At 41.8% G+C, this 24,117-nt stretch overlaps 1 long non-coding RNA gene across 2 annotated transcripts in view; it reads left to right on the top strand.

Moving 5' to 3' along the window:
• The first annotated feature begins 1,372 nt into the window (after positions 1-1,372).
• LOC137155341 (uncharacterized) overlaps positions 1,373-24,117 on the top strand; it is an 85,641-nt gene continuing 62,896 nt past the window's right edge. The window contains exons 1-3 of one of the 2 annotated variants that reach the window (XR_010920432.1): positions 1,373-1,469; positions 7,913-7,993; positions 14,454-14,679. This is a non-coding gene — a long non-coding RNA (uncharacterized lncRNA). Of the gene's footprint in view, positions 1,470-7,912; positions 7,994-14,453; positions 14,680-24,117 lie in introns of those variants that run through there. The other variant, XR_010920433.1, reaches the window with a different exon arrangement.

The raw sequence follows: 24,117 nt of genomic DNA, 5'->3' as shown, positions 1-24,117 counted from the left end.
CTGTATCCTATGGCCATTTTAGGCCTGATCTATACTTACTGGGAAATTCAACGGCAGTCAAAGGGAGTTGCACAAGCTAAGTAGAGTAGCTTGCATAACTTACATCGACTTCCTAAATTCTTTTCTGCGCGCTGTCTTCATTACGCTGTGCCAACAGGAAATGTGTACCCATTGACGTAGCACTTCACTATTATTGGAGGTGGTTTTATTGAATTGACTTCCAGATCAATTACGTGGGTCTTCACTTCTGCTCAATTGATCCGGATAAATCGATCTCACGGTGGCGAATTTGCCACCATCAGTGAAGACGTTCCCTTAGAATTTGTGGAGAATCATGATTAGGTCATGGGAGTTAGAACTTCTGGGTTATATTCCTGGTTCTCCCATTGACTTGTGTATGAATTTCAATATTGCAGCATCACAGAACCTCTCTGTACCTCAGGTCCCCCTTCACAACTGTAAAATGGGTACAGTAATATCTACTTCACTGAGGTTATAAAGATTAACCTAATGTTTTTAAGTGCTTTGACATCCTTAAATTAGAGGTGCTATTAAAGATGTAGAAACGGAGAGAAAAACTCTCTGATAGGTTCAGTTTGGGATACAGGGGGTTAAGTGAGACAGTGATGATTCTGGGGGTTTGCTTAATCAATAAACCCTTTATTTTACAATAAACAATCCTATCCTTATAATAAAGGAGTTCTATTTCTATAATAAACAGTTTCACAGCAAGCAATTGCACAGCAAACAGTGATAGCAAAGGGCAGGAGAACTCCGTGCACGAAAGGACAAAATGTGCCACCCAAGAATTTAGCATTTTGTGATGTCTCCTGGATCAACGCATGGCTGCTAGCATGTGACACTAGGGTGCCCAGTTTTGGAGTTTCCCAAAGAAGTTACAAGACAAACACAACAGAAAACAGTTAATCCATACTCACAAACTTTATATACAGGTATACCATGCTGGCCAAATTCAATTGCCGTTTGCTTTAGATACTGCAGATGGGAGAGAGCCACTGTGAGTGATCAGTTCACAGCAAAGCAGGCTGGGGAAAATGTATCAGCCCACCACAGCCAAGAGATACACAGGGTGCTAAGTAGATTCAATTCCTCTCTACTACCTGGGTTTGAACTTTTATAGTTTCCCACGGTCAGCAGAGGCTGAGCCCCATTGGTTGCTATTTGCTGCATGACCTTCTAAGGTCATGGCTCGGAGTTTAGCCAACCAGGTGCTCCTGATTTCCCGGGCAGGTATGAACCAGCCAACCAGGTGATTACAATTATCCTGGGCAGTTGCTGACCATGCACCAGCAGGTGGGGTCACTTCATTTCCTTATAAGGAGACAGGTACATGCGGCTCATGCTGCTCATTCAACCCTTTCTAGGCTACCTCTTTATCCACATGGGGAGGCAGTGCATGTGGTGCTGCAGATGCCACTATGTGATTCAGTCTCCACAAAAGAGACAAGGTGGGTGAGGTAATATCTTTTATTGGACCAACTTCTGGTGGTGAGAGAGACAAGCTTTCGAGGCATCCAGAGCTCTTTTTCAGGTCTATAGGTGCTATTAAAATGCAGACTATGAAAAAAGGTCTAAATTTTGTTAACTTTAAAACTGCACTGTGAATGCATTCTGGCTGGGATGATTTAGCTGGGCTTGGTCCTGCTTTGAGCAGGGGGTTGGACTAGATGACTGCCTGAGGTCCCTTCCAACTCTAATGTTCTATGATGCCACATGCAGAGTCATACAAATCCATAATGATGAGTGGTTTCATTGTTTTCAGACTATGCACATAAAGTTGTGCAGGATCATGTCCTAGATATTACTTATTACTAATACCTTAGATTAACATTGAAATGTTTTTAAAATCAATTTTCTGTATTCTGTTTACATAATCTTTGTACTTCTCTTCCCTTGAATGAGAGGGACAGGCCAGTTACTTTCTAGTCTGATTCAGTTTGAAATTCGTATGCAGTTGCAGCAGTGCTACAATGTTTGGGCTGTAAACACTGCAAGAGAATGATTTGTGTTTTTTAAAAAGCTTTGGAATAAAAAGTAATAGAAATACTTCCATGTAGGTTTTTAGTGCTTGTTTGTAAAAAACAAACAAGCCACACCATCATTTGCACTAAATTTGATCTGACAGCCTTCCCTTGCTTATAAACAATATAGTGTAAGAAACGAAAACTATGTATTTTCTCTTTTACCCAGAGATGCTATTCAGCCAGAACCTAGACATACTGGTGACAGTTGTCCTTTGTTACTTCAGTTAAACACAGATGCCAACCAGACAAGTGAAACTAATAATGAATGAGCTGTAATTTCTGTAATGCTTTCACTCCTTCCACCATACGCATCAGTACAGAGTGCTTCCTAGAAACGCTAACAAAGTTAAGGACACACGTTTGCAAGCCCTATACTTCTCATTTCGGGCAGTTTATGGCTTTGTTTCTTCAGCTCTGCCAGGTAGCTTTTTCTTTAAAAAAATTAAAAAGTTGAAGGTAACAAAAAAACATGTTCAATCAAACCAATATGAAACATTGCTTTTGAGTTGGTCTCTAGTGGTTAGAGACTCAGGTACCTCTAGTATTTTTGATAAGTTCAAGCAGTTTTTTGACTGGGAAAGAACATTTCCTGGTAAAATGCGTGACTCAGCTACTGTACAGGACAGTTGTTTACTTATTCTGCTACAGAATGGCAATGAGGTGTGGGGAAATCAAGAGGACTCATGACTCCTTTTGCTGAGTTAAACTAATTTTGATTTGTCAAGATTAGTATTTGTGATATCATAATCCTACTAGTACTCCGGTGGTCCACAGAAAGAGAACTGAGTAGATGTGACCTGAATATCTAATATGAAAAACAAGCCAGGAGGGTGCAAAAAATTCCCTGAAGTTTAAAATAAGCTGCAGCCACCTGCCATCTCAAGTCTTTTTCTTATACCAGAAGGTGTAAACGAGGTTCCAGCTTTTTTAGAGGGGGCAGGTCATCTTTAAAAGCAAGGCCAGAATAAGACAGCATGGGCATTCAGGTCATAGCAGTTTAGTAACTGTCAGACTTAGCACCTGAGGAAAAGCTGCATACCTCTAGAACCCAGGGATTCTGGGACACAGTCCTCTAAGTTTCACTCTTTATCCATCTTTCCTTAATCTCTTTTTAGCTACTCAGATTGGATGTGTTATTCCCACTGATATTAAGCCTTGGTGGGTTTCTAGAAATACGGGCTGATACATACTGGACATTTCAGACTGGGATTAAGCCTTTTATCTTTTAAGTGTATGTTTGTTTTAAATAAAGATAAGTTTTAAAAAAGAATTTACCGGCTTTAGTATCCTGGCTTGATTTGTGCAAATAACCAAAGTGCAGTAATCTGAGCTATTAAAAACATACTTTAGTTTAAATGGTGTTGTCCTGACAGACCTGGAAGATGAAGTCCCCTCTTTAGATACAAAAAGAGAGGCTACATGTTGTGTAAGCCATTCCAGCACCCTCTAATTCTCTCTGCTTTGCTCCCTTCTATGGTGTTCAATAGAATAGGACATTTAGGCCCAGATCCCAAATGTCCTACTTAGGTCTGAACCGCAGACTTAAGCACCTAAGTCTGAAGTTTGGCTCTATTGAGATCCACAGAACTCCTGTAGGTGCCTAAACTCTCTCTGTGAGTATGTTTTGAAGATAAAAGTTACCTGGGTGCCTAAGTTTTGGCCTCTGGGCACGTACACTGCTGCCTCCTTCTAGCCATCTATCTGCCTAACTCCTGGGACATAGATCTCCAAATGCCTATCTGAGGCCAATCTGGTAAATGCCCTTTGAGAACAGATGGGTCCCATTCAAAATCTCACTCCTGCAAGAGGAGAAGGTGCCACCACTAGCCACCATATAAGTTTTAGCCCATTGTTTAGCGTACTCACCTGGAACATGAGAGACCCAGGTTCAATCCGCCCCTCTGAAGGGAGAAAGGATTTGACAAAGGCTTGGTCTACACTGGTGGCTTAATTTGAATTAAAGTCCCTTAATTCAAATTAATTACTCCCATGTCTACACTTGCGCATTGTTAATTTGAATTAATTCAATTTTAAAGGCTCCTTAATAAAACCACCTCTGCAAGTGGATTAGTGCCTGAAGCGCATCAGTTAATTTGTATTAGTGTGAGTGTGGATGCAATGGGACTTAATTCGAATTAATTGGCCTCCAGACTGTATCCCATGATGCCCCATTTCAGTACCCTCCCCCAAAGCAGCCCCAGGAAGATTTAAATCTTCATTTCCTGCGGTGAATGGGTTTAAAATCCAAGCTGTGATCACCTCCTCCACACACACACACACACACAAACAAGCCCTTTGCAGTTTGTCTCTTTAAGGATTTGAAAGATTTCACAACCCCCCTCCCTGCGGGGTGAATGAGTTTTAACTGCCCAGCAAGCCCTTTCTCCCTCTCAGAAGGCTGCCTGAAGTATAATCTAGACCTGTTTGGGGTAGGGTTAGACAATTTGCTGGTTAACACGCTAGCTCCTGGTCTACAGTAATAGTTCCACTAGTAGTAGCACTGGTAGATAGTTTTACTAAAAATTTTGTGTAGAAAACATACAGACAAGGCCAGGCCTTACGACACAGAACTTTGATTGTTAAAACATGGGATGGTGAAGGTAGTCATCTGTGGGAGCTGAAAATTATAACTAAAGGAGAAGGTCCTAGAGGAATTGTGAAGTGTGGCTTGGAAAGGGCCAAAGAATTTAGAGTGAGAACATGTACAGAATTGGTAGGGGACACAAAGAGAATGTTAGAAAGCCTGGAGGAGCAGGGAGGTGCTCAAAGAAGCTAAGGAGCACACAGCATTGGGGGACCATGACTCAGTACCAGCCTACCAGCCTTTGGGGTTTGATGAACGATGTCCAGAATCGATGATAATCCCTTTACATTTTAAGAGTCCGTTTGGCATAATAGTTTGTACTGCGCTCTCTAGATGCAGATGCAGTTGAGCTGTAAGCTACAAGAAGTGAAGAAATTCTGAATATAGATTGCTGGCAGTAAATAAATGATTCTGGAGCAGAAGAACATTTAGTGCTTGTCTGGACTATAAAATTAAGTCAACTTAAGATACATTGATGTACAGCCACCGCTGTCATTAAATTTACATGTCCACACTATGCTCCTTGTGTCGGTGGAGTGCATCCACAGTAGCAGCTCTTGAATTGACACAGCAGTGCACTGTGGGTAGCTATCCCACTGTGCAACTCACCACCATCTACTGCAGGGTGTTTTGGGAAGTGTTTGCAGTGCCCCATGGAGGCAGATTCAGTGTCCCATGATGCAGTTTTCTCTATCCCATCATTCTATGGGCATGCTAGTACGTTTCACATAGCTTTTCAACAGCCTCTGTGACCTGAACACCCACCATCTCTGTCAGAAAGCATGGATCCTGTACTGCTCTCCAGTATTGTGCTGAGCATTATGAACACAATGTGCCTGATCCTGCAGTATTTCCTGAGCTGCGAGTCTGATGGTGATGCCTTGGTGTCTGCCTTGCTGTGTGCCATGGAAAGAAACAATTCAAGATTGTTGTTGGCATTCATGGAGCAGCTGCATACTGTGGACTGTCAGTTCTGGGCTCGAGAAACATGTCCTGCTGATGGGATTGCATTGTCATGCAGGTATGAGATTAAGAGCAGTGGCTTCAGAACTTTTGGATGTGCAAGACCACCTTCCTGGAACTGTGCTTGGAGCTCCCCCCAGCTCTCCAGTGCAGCAACACCAAAATAAGAACTGCACTCACAGTGGAGAAGTTAGTGGTGATTGTTGTGTGGAAGCTGGCAGTACCAGACTGCTACTGATCAGTTGGGAATCAGTTTGGACTAAGGAAATCCACCATGGGGGTTGCTGTGAAGTTCCTGTGCCTGGAGTGGAGCTGTGCCTGCACAGCTTCATCTCCCCACAAACCCAGGAGATCCACCAGTTCCAGTGTACTCCAGGAAGGAGTGCACGTGTTTGCTGAAAGGAGCCAGCATGGTCAGCTGGGCAGTTGCTATTTTAGCTCTCCACACCAAGCAAACAGAAAGAGCAACTTCAAAAATTCCCAGGGCTCTAAAAGTGGAGGGGTGTATACCTGTGTACCTGGCTGCATGGCAGTGGAGTTCAAAATGGTTATGAGAGCAGTCATGGATGGCATTGTGGGACACCTCTTGGAGGCCACTTAGGTCGAGGTAAGTAACACAGTGTCTACAGTGACACTGCATTGCCCTAACTACATTGACCTAAGTGCTATGCCTCTTGTCAAGGTGGTTTTATTAGGTCGGTGTAGCAGTCGAGTTAAAGCGGCATGGGGAGCATTGTAACGTGTACACCTCCATAGTTAGATCGATGTAAGCTGCTTTATGTCAACCTAACTCTCTAGTGTAGACTAGTGCGTAACCTGTTCACTCTTCCTACTCTGAGGTACCCAAATTGGCAGGTTGCTAGTTTTTTTTTTTTTTTTTTTTTTTTTTTTTTTTTTTTGCGTTGTGTAGTGTGTGGTTTCCCATGTAGCTGATTTCTCGAGAGATGGCTGGGTGGGTTTGTGGTTGGTCCAGTGAACAGGAGTTGGTATTTGCATTTTTAGTAGCTTTAGGCTATATCTGTTTGCTGGGGGTGAAGCAATGTAGCCAGATCAGTAGATTTTTTCATTTTATGTTTTTAAGTTCCTAAATGGTCTCTTATCCTGGATCTATCAAATTACTCTTTGGTTGCTCAAATATAATATAATGTTGAGCAGCACACTTTGGTCCAGTGTTGCTCATCCATACATGCAGGCATGGATTTTAATCTTGCTATGATTCTTGGTGATGTAACTGACAAATCTAAATGAACTATTTTGATGGAGCAGGATTTACAGTGTACCACAGTGCGGTAGATATTTGCAGACAACTTAAACAGTTCTAGCTGGCTTGTTTCCATGGTGCTTTTGTGCAGGAAACATGTTGGTATGTTTTCTGACTATTCACAGTTACAATCATGAACAGAGCATTGCTTACTAAGCACCGGACACAAGTAGTAGCTGAGAGATCCAGAATGTCCATCAGAGTTGCTAGAAAACCAAGGTGGATGTGGTAATATCTTTTATTGGATCAACTTCTGCTGGTAAGAGACAAGCTTTTGAGCTTCAGATCTTGGAAGTCTACTCAGAGGCCTGGTCTACACTAGAAAATTAGGTCAATATAACTACATCGATCAGGGGTGTGAAAAATCCACACCCCTGAGTGATGCAGTTAAACCAACTGAATCCCCAGTGTAGACAGCGCTAGGTTGACGGGAGAATTTTCCCGTCAACCTAGCTCTCAGGGAGATAGATTACTTATGCTGATGGAAGAATCCCTCCTGTCAGCATAGGTAGTGTCTTCACGGAGGCTATGTACACACTACACTTTGTCAGTATAAATTATGTCGCTCAGGGATGTGAATAAGCCACCCCCTAAGTGACGTAAGTTACACTGACCTAAGTGCCGGTGTGGACAGTGCTGTGTTGGTGGGATAACTTCTCCCACCAACATAGTCACCCGTGCTCATGGGGGCTGGAATAATTAAGTCGATGGGAGACCTGTCCTGCTGTAAGCTCTAGTGTAGCCATAGCCTCAAGCACTACAGTGGCACAGCTGCAGTGGTCCAGTGGGGATGCAGTATTTTAAGGGTAAACAAGCCCAGAGTGTCAAGCTAAATACAAGGTGGAACAGATTGTTTAGCATATGAAGTTAACACACATTTCAAGGGACCATTTAAAATGAAGTGACCCATTAACACCTCTGCAGTCATAGGCTGGGAAATGGGGGGGAGGGAGGGAAACTGTGAAGGTGGTTTAAGTTGGTTATAAATTGTTGTAATAAGCCATACATACAGTATCTAGCAAAGTTATGAGTTTAACTTCTCATGCTTATCTTTTCAAGGTGTTATGCAAGTTTCCTTTGAGGATGAAGACTGAGACGTCAGCTATAGAGTGACTGCTTTCTGAAATTGTTCACCCACAGGTGATGTGGTGTTTTTTTTTATCATTTTTCTGTGTGAGTTTATTTGAGAACATAATGTTTGTCTCATTTCACCAACATAGTTGTTGTTGGGGCATTGAGTGCACTAGATGAGGCACAGATATAGGACCCATGGATCTTGAAAGATGAGTTGTGTTGATCATTGTAGCAATAGAGATATGTCTACAAGTTTTACCTCTGTTCTGGTGCTGCTTTGAGTTGGTGTGTGGGGTGCTTCCTTATGATGATGAGCTTGGAGGATTGTTTGAAGGTCAGAAAAGGGGGTTCAGGAAATATTTATTTCAGAGTGTGGTCCACATTGTGTATGGGTTGATACCGGATACGGGTTCTAAGTGACAGCTACAAGTGAGTGGTTTATTTCTGTATTGAAGCAGCTTCTCTCAGGGTATTTGGGTAGCCCATTCCATGGTGCAAGTGTCAGGAAATGTGGGTCTTGAACTCTGGTCTTCAGGGCGCTTTAGCACTAGCATGTTCTAACCTGCGACCACAGGACATGCTAATTAGTGTCAGAGTAGGAGTTAAACTCAGACAGAGAGCTCCAGTCCTGGGAGCTGATTGCCAGAACAATGGAGGCCCTGATTGATCCACAGCCCCTATTTAAACCCAGCACAGGAACAGGAAGTTGTCCATGAAACTGAGATCAACCTTGCTCTGGAGTATGTGCTTCCAGTGGCTTGAGCGCCTGGTATCCTGAGCTGACCTCATTCTGGTTACTGATCTGTGGTTCTGCTCTCAAGTTTGTCTCCTACTTCTAATTTCCTGGTAACTTGACTCTTAGTTTTGCCCTCTGGCCTGTTCTGGACTTAGGCCTCATTAGATACCAGGAGGTCAAACTTCTTCTTTGACCACATCCTGGTTGTGACCGCAATGTACTTCTCTGGTGATAGTGGTTTTAAGTGTGTTAAGGTGTATAACCCAGACTTTCTCCTTGGAGAATATTCTGTGGTATCTGAGTGCCTGGCTATAGATAACAGATTTCTTGGTGTATATGGGATGTTGTTCCATGGATTTCTTGTATATACTTGTTTGCAGGGACCCCTTGTTTAAGCTGATTGCTACCAATCTGACTTAGATCAGGGGTTCTCAAACTTTTTTTTTCCCTGAAAATATTTCAGTCTGTAGTGATGACCCCCCCATGCCATGCCACCCTTACTGGCGCATGTGGGGGCTGACAACTCGTGACTCCCTGTAATAACCTTATGACCCCTGGTTTGAGAACCCCTGACTTAGCTAAATGCAGGAAGTTGATCAAAATGACTTAGGAGCACTGAGTGGCCAGGGCTGGAGCATTTGAGGGAGAACCTGGACTGGTAAATTATACAATCATGGGTGTTTGCAAAGATAAAAGAAATCCAGTCCAGAATCCACATTATGCAAATTTGTCAATCTAAATTATATTAGGATTACTTTTTAAATAAATTGGCATTTCGAAATAGAAACTCATTCATTATCTTTAAGGTAGCAAGGAGACATGTGGCTCTGCAATTAGTTCTTAGGCTAGTGACAGAACAAGTTAGAACCTCCAGTTCTAAAAAAGATCAAATTGGAAAGGATAAGAGGGACACACAGCTTTTAGACCAGGGTTCTTACTACAGTCAGGACCCTACAAAGCCTCCCAGGCATTCCTCTTTAGAAATCTGGAAAGTAATGTAAATAGATCATTCTAACAGAGCCAGTTCCTGGCTTTTGGGTTAGTTCAAAGGATCTTGCAAGTGTAAATCTGACAGACTGTCACTTGCAGACATCTTTATAATAAATGTGCCAAGAATGGTAGTGTGTGTTCTGCCATAATAGGCATCAGACAAGGCAGCTAGTCAGTGCATATAAAATCCCAGATTATTAGGTATAGTAGGTACAAATTACCTTCTTCCTCATGGAGTGCAGATTTATGGCATATGGAGTGCTATTTAGCTCTATCAGTGTCTCTGGGAACTTGTGCTTATGGTAATGGGGAGCTGGGAATGCTGCAGTACCTAGCCCCACTTTTCTCATTTGTTGATGAGCCATTTCTCATCCCGTAGCATATAAAGACTTTTCTGTGCACATTCACTCAGGGAAGTTAAAATCAATTAACTACAGGTGTGAAATTAGAGCAGATTAACCCCCTCTGTGGACACTCTTATTCGGAAGCAAATGAAGGCCTCTTTACTTTAGCTCAATCCTCCTTTCATAAATGTTCTTGTGTAAATAAGACCTGAGTGTGTCAGGGCCGGTGGGAAAGGAGGAGTTATTTCCACTCCAAGTGGTAGGAATGCAAGATACTTAATGCATATTAACTTTCATTAGAGCTGGAAGGAAATATACCAAGTAGAATCCATGACTATGTCCTCTGTTTTGCCCTGGCCTCCTCTGACCCATCTACTGATCTCCTGTGTAGCATCAGCAGAGGGGGAAAAAAAGGCAATTATGCAGCGAAGGGTGAGCATGGGGAAACATAGTATGTAGCTTACCTTGCCCCTCTTGATGGACTCCTTCCTCCACCATGGGATTTGGGATTTTCATCTACCCTCTGCATTGAGTAAACTGAGAGGTAAATGTGGCTCATTCTTATCTGATGGTCTGGAGGATGCACATTGCTAGGAGCCGCAGTATCAGGTAGCAGAAGCTGACCCTCTTATGGTATCTACATCACAACTGTGATATTCTAACTGTCACCGTTCAGGGCACCTGCACTGGTATTTCCTCTCAGTGGTCCAGCAAGAGTACCCACTCTCAGACTGCCGGCCCCCAGCCTATGCCTCTCGAGTGGAGATACGTGTCTCTTCTGATTGGGGTATCTCCAGCTACACAGTTCCTTGCCATTAGTACTTTATTCCCAACAAAATACGACAGCCTGACCTAAGCAGCCTTGCTTGCTTTCTCTTTAGAGATTAACAGCAATGTAACTGCCCCCCAGTTAATTTATGTGCAAGTTTATTTGTGGGTAAAAGCAGTCCAGAGAAAACACATTAAAAATGATGATTTTTATTAATAATAAATAAATTATAATACAAATAATTTACATGCATGCTAATAAGTTTACCCGAGATCACCCAGCTCTGACCTGGGCTCTGGCAGGTGATTAGTTCTTCAGATCATGTAATGGGTTGTCTCTTATGGTCACAAGTTCACAGCCATCTCAGCTCAGAACCAACACACTGATGAAACGTTTGATCCATTCTTTATACAGTTCAGAGGTCTTTGAAATGGCATTTCCAGGAGTCTGTAACTAATAGACAAGGGGTTTTTCTAATCCTTTCCAGAGATTGCATTAATCAGTCTCCTAGAGAAGTTGCATGCAATAACATATGCCCAGTTGCATTTTTAATACAATAGACCCCAAAAGTATAAAATTTAATTCAATAAATTTAATCTTAATTTCACAAGGTTTGGCCAGGCTATTACAGGATATTGTCATAGTTGTCACACTAACCCTAATACCCCATTTTACATATTTCATCTTCTTTCACTATCGCACAGACAGTTCTAACCCTTTTATCAGTGACTTGCATACACAGGAAGCGTTCTTCAATTGCAGCAATAGGAAAATAATAGTTGCTGCCACTGTAATACTTCACTGCAGCTAATATGTCCATTTACCAGCATCTTCCTGTTTTGAGTTCTTAACCCTGATAATCTACCCTTGATCTTTATGTAACAATAGCACTCATTGTTCAAACACTGCAAACTCCCGTTAATAGGTGTTAATATATATTTTTAGCCTTCTGCAGTAATTCCAACAAATCTCATGTCACTTACAGTAGCATAGAGTATGAACAGAAGAAAACAAACATGTCATTTCATAAGCAGACAAATGCATTATTGTGCAATAACTTCAGAGCAAGACTTTGTGTGGTGCCAGCTTTGTTGTAGTGTGTTCTTAAACAGGTTTCCAAGGATAACCTAATGAAGACAAGAATTCCTCCCTTCCAGTTCTCAATGAGCAGAGAGCTTCTGGGTCACACGTGCAAATCTCATTTCTTTTGCACACAGAATGTGAATGTCAAAATTGGATGCTTGTCTGCTATTGCATTCTCTAACCTGCTGTACAGTGATCTTGGCTAGTTTCATTTTTAGTTGTTGCTGTTGTACTTCTTAGCCATGTGTACACATTCACACTCACAGCTTCTTTGCATGTTATTTTTTCTGAGAGAGAGCTTCCTGTATCTATTTGCTTTTAAAAAGCCTCTTACAAAAATCAGTCTATATATTGTAGGGGTCATTTCTATGCTCTGGTCACACGTGTGCATGGCCTGTAGCTATAATCAATGAAGTCAGACCTGACAGTTACCCAGTTTTAGATTATTTTATCTGGTTATGGATAGCTGATATCCTTCTCACTATCCAATTATTATAAAGCAATAATTCATACTTCTACAGTGTCTGTCATCCAAGGAGCTTAGCGTTTATCACCGTTATTGTTAAAAAGACAAGTATTATTACCTCCATTTTAGATGAGGGTATGGAGGAAGAGAGGATAAGACCCCCATTTTTAAGCATCCACTTATTTTGAGGTTCCACAGGTTTGTTTTGTTCCCAACTTGATAGCCAGGCACTGATTACCAGAGATACTGAGCACTCCAACATAAATATATCTGAGAGCTGTGGCTATGCAGTACCTCTGAAAAAAGAATCTGAGCTAGGTATCTCAAGCTCCCTGGAGCCACGATGTTAGATCATTCAAAGTCAGGGCAAGGTTCAACATTTTGGCCCTAGCTGCTTGTCCAAGGGGAAGTCCATGTCACAGCTGGGAAGAGAGCACAAATCCCCCAACTCCCACTCTTGTGCATAATACATAAGACCATTTTTTCCTTTGCTTTTTTTATTTGTGTGTTAAATATTTCAGAAAGCAATTTTTAGGCTTCTGTGATTCAGAACTATTAGAATCTTGAATAATGGGAAATGGACAATTCAAGAAATAAAGTGTTTATGCCAGCAAAAGGGTGATTAAAGAGTTTTAGCACATTTTCACTTTTTTCCCTAAGTATTTATTTATACAAGTTGCTGTAAGATTCAGGCTATGTCTACACTATGGAGCCTATGCCGCCATAGCCCCTTACTGTACATGGTCTAGGAACATCACCTCCTTGAATGACATTAGCCTTGTTGACAAAAGCACTCTTCTGTTGACATAGCTGCATCCATGTTGGGGTTTTTGTCAGCATAGCTATGTGGGTCTGCTGTCCCCAGTTATCTGCTACCTTATAGCACACAAGTATGTGACCCTTCTGCCTAGAACTTATTGTGGGAGCCAGGCTGCTGCCTGCCTGCTCCCCTATTACGGCCAGGAGTGCCTAGATCCTTTCCCCTGGATGTTCACTTCAGCCTCCTTTGTAGAAGGTTAACTATCTTCCTTCTCCCCACTCCCAATTAACTCCTGTGCTCTGCATACCAACCAGGCAATTTATTTCCCCTTTTATACGCTCACATTCTCATGTAATCACATCTCTCCAGGAGTGGATCTTCAAGAAAAAAGACAGCAAATATTGCAAAACTAACAATAAGATAGTGAGAGAATTGGCACCACGGGCATGGGGCACAATGTCTGAAACAAGATGGTTACCTAGGTCCAGATCCTCAAAGATGTTTAGGCACCTAACTCCCATTGGCTTTAATCAAAGTTAGAAGACTGACTACCTTTTGAGGATCTGGGCTTCAGCTACCACACTAAATATCCCAAAAGACCCCAGGTCAAATGTGGCTCTGTCCTCCACAGCATCTAGAAGCTCCAGGGAAGTTACGTAGTGGTTTCTCACATCTCATTGGCCAGACCATTGTATAGGCAAGCACAATTTAGAAAAACAAACAGTGAGACACAGGCACCTTTTTAACAATATCTATAAACCTTTGAGCTACACATCAACCTGCACAACCTGTTACATCACTTTATGATCAGCTCTTTGTTTACCCTTCCCCTGAAAAAACAAACTTTCTTTTCTGAGATCAAAGGAGAGAGCTATACTCCCTTTTAAAATTATCTTCCTCGCTAGAAGTTGAGACGTCTGTGTTTTAGGACATATCAAGAATTCAAGGGAAATGCAGAGAATGAACAAAAGTCATTCAGGGACTTTTTTTGGTCATATTCATTCTGCCATGTGATCCACTAGTTATTGGACGTAGTACTTAAAGGAAAAAATGAGGAAACAAAATTGTAACTAATTAGCAGATGTTTCCATGCCCCTGTTACCCTAAAAGCGTTCTTGTGCCAGAAGGCAAAGAACTCCCTGGTGTCTAGCAGTCAGTTTCACCTGACCTACAGCTCAGTGAACCCAACTCACTATTTGTATCTACAAGGTGTCCTGTAATATGTCATTGGAAAACTAATAACTGACTGATCATACTTATATCATGCAATAATAATACTGATCAAGTTACAAAGGATTATAGAGATGTGCTGGTATTATGATTAAAATATATTTAAACCAGGCATGTCAGAGTGATTTGATTAAACTCATTTTACCAGACACAGGAATGTGGTTCCACCAGCTTGAATGCATCTTCCATATAAACTGAGCAAGGTGTGACCAAAGATAAAGAAAAGCATATTTGCATGCCCGGCAAACAAGCCTCCAGGAAGAGCAAGTGGGGGATGGAAACTGCACCCTCAAGCTGCCTTTCTGCCTCTTGAAGCAGGATGAACTTTGAGAGACTTTTTCAAAGGTCTACTAGACAATAAAGAGAGGGGTAGAGACCCCCTAAATTATGTTTCACCTGAGAAGACACAGAAAAGCAGCACCTTGGACTCTGTGGGGATTTTGACTAAGAGCTAGTCAGCCATTCCTAGAAAAGGAAGATTAAACAGAGACTGTAGCTTGTTAAATTAGCCATAAGAGACTGTACTTTTACTTTTGTTTGCTTGTAATCCTTTCTATCTTTATCCATTGTACTTGAACTTACTTAAAATCTCTTTCTGATTGAATAAACATGTTTTACATCTTATCTAAACGCCAGTCAAGATAACAAGCTACTGTTTCTTAACTTCTTTGAGTAGGGTTGGACACTGCAGGGAGACAGTTTTGGGAAATTCAGGACTTGGGGGTGATGGGGTCACTCTGAAAACAGTTACTTGCTGGTGGAAGCCAGGGTGTGACCTGCATGCCTGTAGGCTGGCTGTTGGTGTCCGGACCGTGAGACACAGCAGCATAGTATTTAAGGAATCCAGAGTTGTAGGACAGGCAGTGACACAACCCTTTACTGGTTTGGGTTGACTCCCAGAATGTCACAGCTCCACATCCCTGTCTCTCACTCACCTCTCTTAACTGGCCCATGCAGTGGTATTTCCAGGCTCTCTGGTTTAGTGGGCCATCCTAGCTCTCTAGTGTATCCGCTCAAAGCCAACTAGAGAGAGCTCTTCTGTTGACTTAATCCAACCCCACAAGCAGCAACAGCTATGTCAGCAGAAGTTCTCTCACCAACATAGTGCTGTCCACACTGGCGCCTACGTCAATGTCACTTATGTTGCTCGGGGGTGGCTTAGTCACACCTCTGAGTGACAAATTATACCCACATAAGTGGTAGTGTAGACATAGCCTGAGTCAGACCTGGAAATGGGGCAGTGACATTTTTATTACAAGCAAAATCCCTGGCCTTAGTGAATTTCAACCAAACCCATTGATGGTTGCTTTAAAAATCCTCTCTTATCTTAGGTTAATGTTGACAATTGGTCGGTTGTAGTGAGACAGGGCTGTGGAAAAGTATGTTTGTATAGTTTTAGGAAGCTGATTTTTTTTTCTGCTTTCCTCCAAATATATCACTTCACTTAAGTAAAAAAACCCTTAAATTTGCTTTCCATTGCATAGATATTGAACCTTCACGGGGAAAAAAAAAAAAGGTGGACAGTTGCAGCAGGAGGGAACCTGACTCCAACTAAATTGCAGCAGCAGTGATGGGAACCCTAGCTGCAACTTCCATAGTACCTGATTTATTTCAGTGATGGGAATAACTTAGTCACATTGACAGTCAATGAAGTATGAACCAACAGAAGTCAGTAAATTTGGCCTGTTGTTTCTCTAGAGTTCTCTTTCTCTCTCTTTCCCCCCCCCCCCCCCCATGAGATCTCCCTCAGAATCCAAGAAACATTCCCAAGGAATTCTGCCTGACCCATCTCCAGAATTGTAAATCTTTGCAAAGAAATTGTCCCATGATGCCTGTAAAGACATGGAGTGTAAAAGGGGTTTTTAAAAAAAAAGTGTACTGAGTTATCCCATTTATTTGGCTGACGGTCCTGAAGAATGTGTGTCCTCTTCTCAGTGTGTGTGTCTCCCATTCTCTTAATTTAATGGGAGTTACCTGCTTTTATGGAGGGAGAATTTCATCATTTTGCAGTGAAGAAGGGCTACCCAGTCATTTTTGCTGTGACTGAGGGCTGCTCTATATGGAAAACTTACATTGCCATAGATATGTCTCTAAGGAGTGTGAAAAATCCACTCCCCTGAGAGACGTAGGTGTGCTGACCTAACCCCTGGTGTAGACAGTGCTAGGTCAGTGGAAAAATTCTTCCCTTCTGTTGGGGAGGTGGATTAATGACAGTGATGGGAGAACCCTTCCTGTCACTGTAGTGGGTGTCTACACTGAACTGTTACAGCGATGCAGCTGCAGGTCAGACAATCTGCAATACAACAACTGTAATTTACTAAAAATCTGAAAATAAAAGTCTCTGTTCCTTCCACCCCTGTTGCCAGACTTGCCCGTCATCTGGGGGCATGCTCATTTATTAGGGCTACCTTCCTGGAAGGGGTGTGTGTGATTCTATTAATGTACTGCTTGTGTTACTTGGGGTGTGTGATTCTATTAATGTACTGCTTGTGTTACTTGTGTGTTCGTATGGCTACAAGTCCCCTCCCAAAGGAGCTATCCTGCAGGACCTAAGGTTTTCAGAGCTGGGTTCCTCCAGCCCCAGATTCAAATAAACCTCCCAAAGATACACACACATATTCCAGATTAACCGAGTGTGTCTGAGTGGACTGGGCTATCAGCACTCTCAGCTGATCTCTTATATATCCCTGAACTCAATCAGGCTGGGTCAAACAGCACTTTCAGCTGCCACCCTTATATGCCCCTGGACTCCGTAGGCTAGGCAGAGCAGCACTTCTCAGCTGCCTCCCCCCTCACTCTACAATTATTCTAGCAGTAATCCCCTTGATGAGCAAACCCCATAGGATTTTTGGGCACTCCAGAGATCTTTGGCTTAGGTAAAAGAAGCATTGCTGCAGAACAAGATAGGGAAGCCAAGAACACAAAGGAGGAAATGCAGTTTGGAGAGAGAGAGAGAGAGAGAGGCAACCAGCTTGATTATAACAGTTATTTTATTGCCAGGTATATAAAACTTATGATACTAATAGTAATACCATACAAGGAGAGAAAAACAATTAAACACTTACAATACTACACAATTACAGTTGGGGTATTGGAGAAAGCTAGCCCAGGTTTGATTACAAAAGTAGAAAGTTATACCTGGACTGAGAGAGAGAGAGTGTTGGGGAAAGAAGGGGTGTGTGTCTCACTACTTGGTGCAGCTCAAAGGTTCCCAGGAGACAGGCTGTTCAGCTTATGGTCTGGTGTGCTTGAGACAGACAGAGCCTCCAACACGATCAGTCAGGAAGAGGGGAAGTTCTAGTGGAACTAATGCAGAATTTGGATCCAGGCATCAGAACAGAGGTTTGAACTTGGGTTGGGGGGTTTTGTAGACCACCAGGTTTGTTTAGGGTAAACAATGTCTCAAGGAAGTATCCCAGAGTGGTTTTCTTTATGCTGGACAAAAGGAGCTGATCATTCCTGGCTACGGGCAGTGCTCCTTGAGGGAGCTCACAATGCAACCAGGCAGATTCAGTGTTTTGCATATCAATAACTAAAATGGTCTGATAACTGTGGAGCTGGATGTGTGCAGGTGTGGGTTCATTTACATCAAGAGCAGAGATCTCCCATAATGCAGTGCATCCCTGCTTTGCCAATCCCAGAGTTCAGTGCGGTTCCTGCTTTGGAGGTTGGTTCTCCATTCAGTATGCTAATTCTTGTTCCATCTTTGATGTAGATGAGGCTTCTGTTCTCCATTCGATGTGCTAATTGAGATGCCTCCTTTTTACATCTTTGATGTAGATGAGGCTAGGGGAGTTGTATCACCCTTGTTGGGAGGGTTTTAGATGTGTTTCCACTGCCTTTTCGTATTGAGATGCCTTTGGTTTCTGGTTCAAGCAGGGGCTAGGGGGGTGGGGGGAGATTCATGTGAGCCACAGAGAATAGGAGTTTTGTGCCCTGGTTTCCCAAAAACACAGAGCTGCCAGGTAACACCCCCACATTCAGTATTTCTACAAGGACCACTCCTAGGAGCTGTATACACTGAAGAGAGAATTGGGTGTGCAAGCATGGTGTCAGTTATCTGCTCTACATCCTCTTTCTCTCATCCTCCAAGGAGCTAGCCATTTTTGTCTGGTCTAAACTGAAACTTTTTAACAACTTTCCCATGGTTTGGCTTACGTGTGGCAATGCTAGCCTCTCAGGGAGATAAGCACAGAGGGGAATTGGAAGAACCTTTGGTGGGGAAAATAAAGTATTCCATGGGGATTAATCTAGTTGAGATTACATATGGTTTTTTCCACACTTTTAGTTTTTCCTTAATACGGTCATTACCTGCTCCATATTAATGGAGAGGATGGGCATTAGGGAGGATTATTTGTGATGCTCTGAAATGTAATGAATTCCTGGATTTCTTATTTGTTAAAGTAGTTAAACAGACAGTACGCTGTTCCAGTGCCAATTACCACAACCTATATTTATAGAAAATCCATATATACAAAAAATCTCAGCTGTACAAAGAAGATAGACCCTGCTGTCTCCCAGCTGTGTTCCTCCACTCCCATCTAAGCAAGCTTGATTTGCTAGGAAAAATGGCTATTTCATGCACCGGTCCATACACTACGGCTCTGAGAGACACTGTCTGCCATCCAAGAGAAGTATCGTGATCTCCAGCTGGTTATCCTCTGATCTACACTTAGCATCATATGCTGTTTGGGACATATGCTGCTCCTGTTTAGAATAGCAGCATAGTTTTGTCTTACCACTTTTCCCCTACCATCCTACCTCTTGGAATCCTGTACTGTATTCCTGCAACAAAGGGCATATTGGACAGAGTAGTAGCATGTCAGGGCAGGAATTGGCTCTAAACCCATGTAGGAGTGCTGGCACCATGACATAAACACAGCTCAAGTAGTGTCTAGATCACATGAATAAACCAAGATTCAACTATATCCTAAGAGGCTGGATAGCCATCTGTCTTGGATGGTTTAGACACAACCAATCCTGCATCTTGGCAGGGAGTTAGACTAGACAACCCATGCGGTCCCTTCTAATCCTATGATTCCATCATTCTAAATCTGAGCCATACATGAACAACAACAATAAAAAATCAATTTTGATTATGCTGAAATGCCACGAGGCCCCTTGTGATTTCTGAGACTGTGCGCTCTCTAAAGCCATTAGACCTATCCAGTGGCCAGGTGCACCCCACTGGTGCTGCTGAAAGTTGTTATACATGTGGTCTTCTGCTCAAATTCCCCCATCAGTGTAAGTGATTTAATCAGGTCAATAACCCTAGTTAATACACTGAAATGCTATTTATGCATTACAAATATTCCCTTCCCCCAAATATTCTTCTCCCATCTCCCTTCAAGTGCTCAGAAAGAGCCTCTTAAAAAGAGGATGCAGCATAACTTGACACTGAAATAGCAATGCACTTTAAACAGAACCTCAAATCGGAAACTTTGCAGTGTTGGTCCACCTACTTTTATCTCTTCTCTGCTGACAGAAAGTCAATTATCTTGCAACACCACTTTACATTGGAATATGCATCCCCACTTTATTTGGAAGAAGCTAGTTTTGTAATAACTGAAGAACCAATAGAGGAGTTTTTGGAAGAATTGATAAACGGTACCAGGACCAGATAGTATTCACTCAAGAGTTCTGAAGGAACTCAAATATGAAATAGCAGAATTAAAAACTATGCTATGTGCCCTATCACATAAATCAGCTTCTGTATCAGATGACGGGAGGATAGCTAGTATAATGCCAATTTTTGAAAGAGTATAAAGGAATCCTGGCAATCTCAGGCCAGTAAACATAACTCCAGTACCAGGCAAATTGGTTTAAACCATAGTAAATGATCAGACACATAGGTGAACACGATATGTTGGAGAAGAGTCAACATGGCTTTTGTAAAGGGAAATCATGCCTCACCAATCTATCAGAATTCTTTGAGGGTATCAACAAGCCCATGGACAAGGGTGATCCAGTTGATCCAGTGTACTTGGACTTTCGGGGTATGTCTACATTGCAATTAAACATGTATGGCTGGCCCATGTCAGATGACTTGGGCTTGCAGGGTTTGGGGCTACAGAGCTGTTTAACTGCAGTGTAGATGTTTGGGCTCGGGCTGGAGCCTGGGCTATGGGATCTTCCCCTTTTGAGGGGTCCTAGAGCCCTGACTCCAGACCAAGCCCCAAAGCCTACACCACAATTAAACAGCCCCATAGCCAGAGTCAGCTGACATGGGCCAGCCCCGGGTGTTTAATTGCAGTGTAGACATAACCTCAGAAAGTCTTTAAGAAGGTTCCACATCAAAGGTTTTTAAGCATAGTAAGCAGTCATGGGATAAAAGGAAAGGTCCTCTCATGCATCAGTAACAGGTTAAAAGATAAGTAACAAAGGGTACTATTCCTTGCTCCACCTCTTGCAACTAGTCTCATTAGTTCAAGATGAATGGTTCTGCATGGGGATTAGCAGATGCACTGCTATCAGTCTGAATAGTGAGAATGGCACATGCACAAAACAACTGAACCAAGGGAAAGAGTCAGTTGGAAAAGTGTCCAGCAAAGAATAACAACATGGTGGCAAATGGCTGAAGATTTGAAAATATTCCAGCATGAGCCAGACATTTGTAATATGTCTGTAAACTATGGACCAAATCCTGCCTCTGCTGGCACAGTGAGGGGCCTATGTATTCTCTGCCCCAGGGATCTTGCTGGCCAGAACAGAATTGCAGTGAAAGGGCTTGGTAACCTCTCTAGATATGTGGTGTATGGAGCACTGCATCCTGTACCAGTGCTTGTTCTCTCTAGTGCTACGGTGAGATTTTGCTCTGTTATTGAGGGTGCGAGGGACAATACAAGCCAGATGGGTCTCATTTGCACAAATAAGGGCACAAATTGTAGTATTAATGTTTTGGAGCTCTTTTACACACACAAGGGCCAAAATTTGGCAGCCATAGGTGACTCACTGTCACTGTGAATGATGAAACAGTTTATCTAAAAAAGCAAAACGTTGTCATACTATTGTTAAAAAACATTTGCATTTTCAAGTAAAATGGTTTTCCCCTCTTTGAATGAAAGAGAAAACTAACAACTGCTCATTAGGCACGATCAGGAGCTGCTCAGTCCTTGCTTAAGCTTATTCTGTGCCTTAGGAGTGAACATTGGAACAGATGAATCAATAGAAATCGTACAAACTGTATTTTACTATTAGTGTTACATATTCAATGTTATATTTAGCATCTGAGAAATTTTGTCAACATTTCCATTGAAAGATTTAGGGTACAACAGGAGAAATTCTCTCCGAGGCAGTGCACTGAATACAGCCTCAGGCGTGAAAGGAACTTACAAATTTAGGATGCATATTGGATCTTATGTTCCCCCTTCAGTATCTAATGCTAGGGTAAACCCCCAGTGATACGAGTTTTATAGGAGCTAGATTATGCAGTATAACTTAATGCTATGACCTAGTAATCTTTATGAAAATCTACCGGAAAGATATAATTGATACTTCTTGAAAGCATTTTACATCCCTGCTTGTTATATTCTCTGCCATGCTGTCATTTCCTATCTGTATACAGTTTTTCAGAGCATGCATCTCCTCCTACTGTTGTTCTCATGATAGAGTGGGGTCTATGAGCCTGGAAAATGGAACACATTTATGAAGCTTTGTGAAGCTGAAACTGATGTTGCAAGGCTGGCCTAAATGGGATATATTCCTTGAAATAAGGAGCAGTTGTTAGGAGGTTGTTGTCAGAAGGATTTTATGAATCAGCAGCCAGGGAGGTGGTTTTGGACTGAATAGACTATGATACAAATAGCAACTTTCTGGCAAAATAAAGGATTATTTCATTTTACATCAGTGATCCTATGAACTGGCCAGTTTTATGCAAAGTAACCAAGTGGTCTTGCCTGCATAGCTGTAGTATTTCCTTCTACTTTCCTCTACTTGCTATGCTTAACCTCAGTATTTGCGAGGATAGTAATTTAAGTTCAGTTTAAGGGCCACCACTTTTTTTCTGCTGCTTAATAATGGAATAGTTTATTTGCTATGGATCCCCTTGCAGGATAACACTTTGCAGTCTAAGTGAACCTAGCACTCAGGCTAATAGCTGTTTATTTTGTGTGGAGATTGATCTTTTTTTATGCAAACCACACTTTAAAAAATGTCAAAAACATGTAACAAAGAAAATTTAACTCCCCTTCCGTCACTGTTCATGGCCAAGTCTTGTACCTCTGATAATCCACATTTATTTTAATTGACTCTATTTATATGAGACTCCTGGAAGCATAACAAATTAGACCAACTGCTCCCCTCCCCAAAACCAAAAAATAAGCCTCCCTAGGGATGCCCAGTCAAACAAATGCTTGACCAGAACAGAAGTGCCATGCAGTTGAGTGCAAGCATTTCTTTTTTCAGACTCCTAGCTCGATTGATATTTCTTTCTCCTCTGCTGCTTTCATTTTCCTTCATAAAATCTTTATGAAATGCTCACCATCATTATGTAAACTAAAGTTCTTCTGGGAGATGTTATATTCTAATGCCAGACAAATTATTTATTTAGCAACACTGATAGAAATGGAATTTGCCATATGTTAATGTGCTGAGAGGAATAAATCCTATTTCTTAGATTTACATGCCAGGAATACCAGCAATAGTGTGTTTTATAATCTCAGAATAAAATGTATAGGTTTAGGTTTTAATACATTTTTCTAGCTTCTATATAAACAGTTCATATGCTAGTGTCAGCTGTATAGTTCACCAGTTATTGAAGCAGAAACAGAGGTTTTACCATGCAAGATCAGTTCAAGCACTTTAGTTTGTATAAATAGAAATATAAGTGGCACAATTATCCAGCTATTTATCTTTTAAAGCTCTGCTCCTTTAAGTGTGACTAGAGGCAAGGATTGTGTAGGTTTGGGGTTTTTTGAGAGAGAGGATGTATTGTTTATGGACAAGGATGAGATGCATTGTGCATACAAGTCTGTGGAGAAGTCAAACACACAAGGAACTGTCTATTGTGTAATAACATTATATGGCCTCTTTTTTAATATGAGAGGAGTCATTCCATTTGTAGCTAGAGAATAAGAGCTGGCCATAAGCACACACAAATGAAGCATGTATATATGCTGCTTTGTAGCTACTAAAGAGGACAGCATTTACAATATCGTTATTGAAATAAAGTTACAGTCCTTGTTTATTTGGATTTATTGAGTTATTGGTTTTCATATCAGTAGAAGTGGTCACACTTTTTAATATAAAGTTCCATTTATAAAGGATTGTTATAAGCATGCTACAGATAGCTGTGTATGTTATTAACAGTTACAAGTCTATCATTAGTTGTTTATAAGCAACCTAGCGGGTGCTAATACTAAAAGTTGATTAGCCATTTATTAAACATATATTTATATTAAGGTTCTGTTTATAAAAGATTAAGCATATCTATAGAAATACTGAGTGTACTTCTTTCACCTGCAAAAAGAAAGATGGTCTAGTTGGCCTACACCAGTGGCTCTCAACCTGCGGCTCTTAGGCTGCTTGCAGCCCAATCAGCACACAGCTATGGCCCATGTGACATCCTCAGGGCCTTACAGGTAGTATATACATTATGTGGATATGGTCCACATAACACACAGAGAGCCGCATATGCTGCACACAATGGTAAATAGGTTAAGAACCACTGGCCTAGACTGTAGGGACCCAGATTCAATTCCCTGCTCTGCCACAGACTGTGACACTGCGGGTAAGTCATTTTGTGGCTCTTTGTGCTCCAGTTTCTATAATTATAACCTGGGAGTACTAGTACCACCTCCCAGGACTGTTGTAAG

Source organism: Emydura macquarii, unplaced genomic scaffold, assembly GCF_026122565.2.
Source record: "Emydura macquarii macquarii isolate MOO-44397 ecotype Brisbane River unplaced genomic scaffold, CSIRO-AGI_Emac_v2 contig_1348, whole genome shotgun sequence".
In the NCBI taxonomy this organism is placed as follows: Eukaryota; Metazoa; Chordata; order Testudines; family Chelidae; genus Emydura; species Emydura macquarii.
The sequence above is the reverse complement of the archived record's forward strand: the minus strand, read 5'-3'. Positions and strand labels throughout refer to the sequence as shown.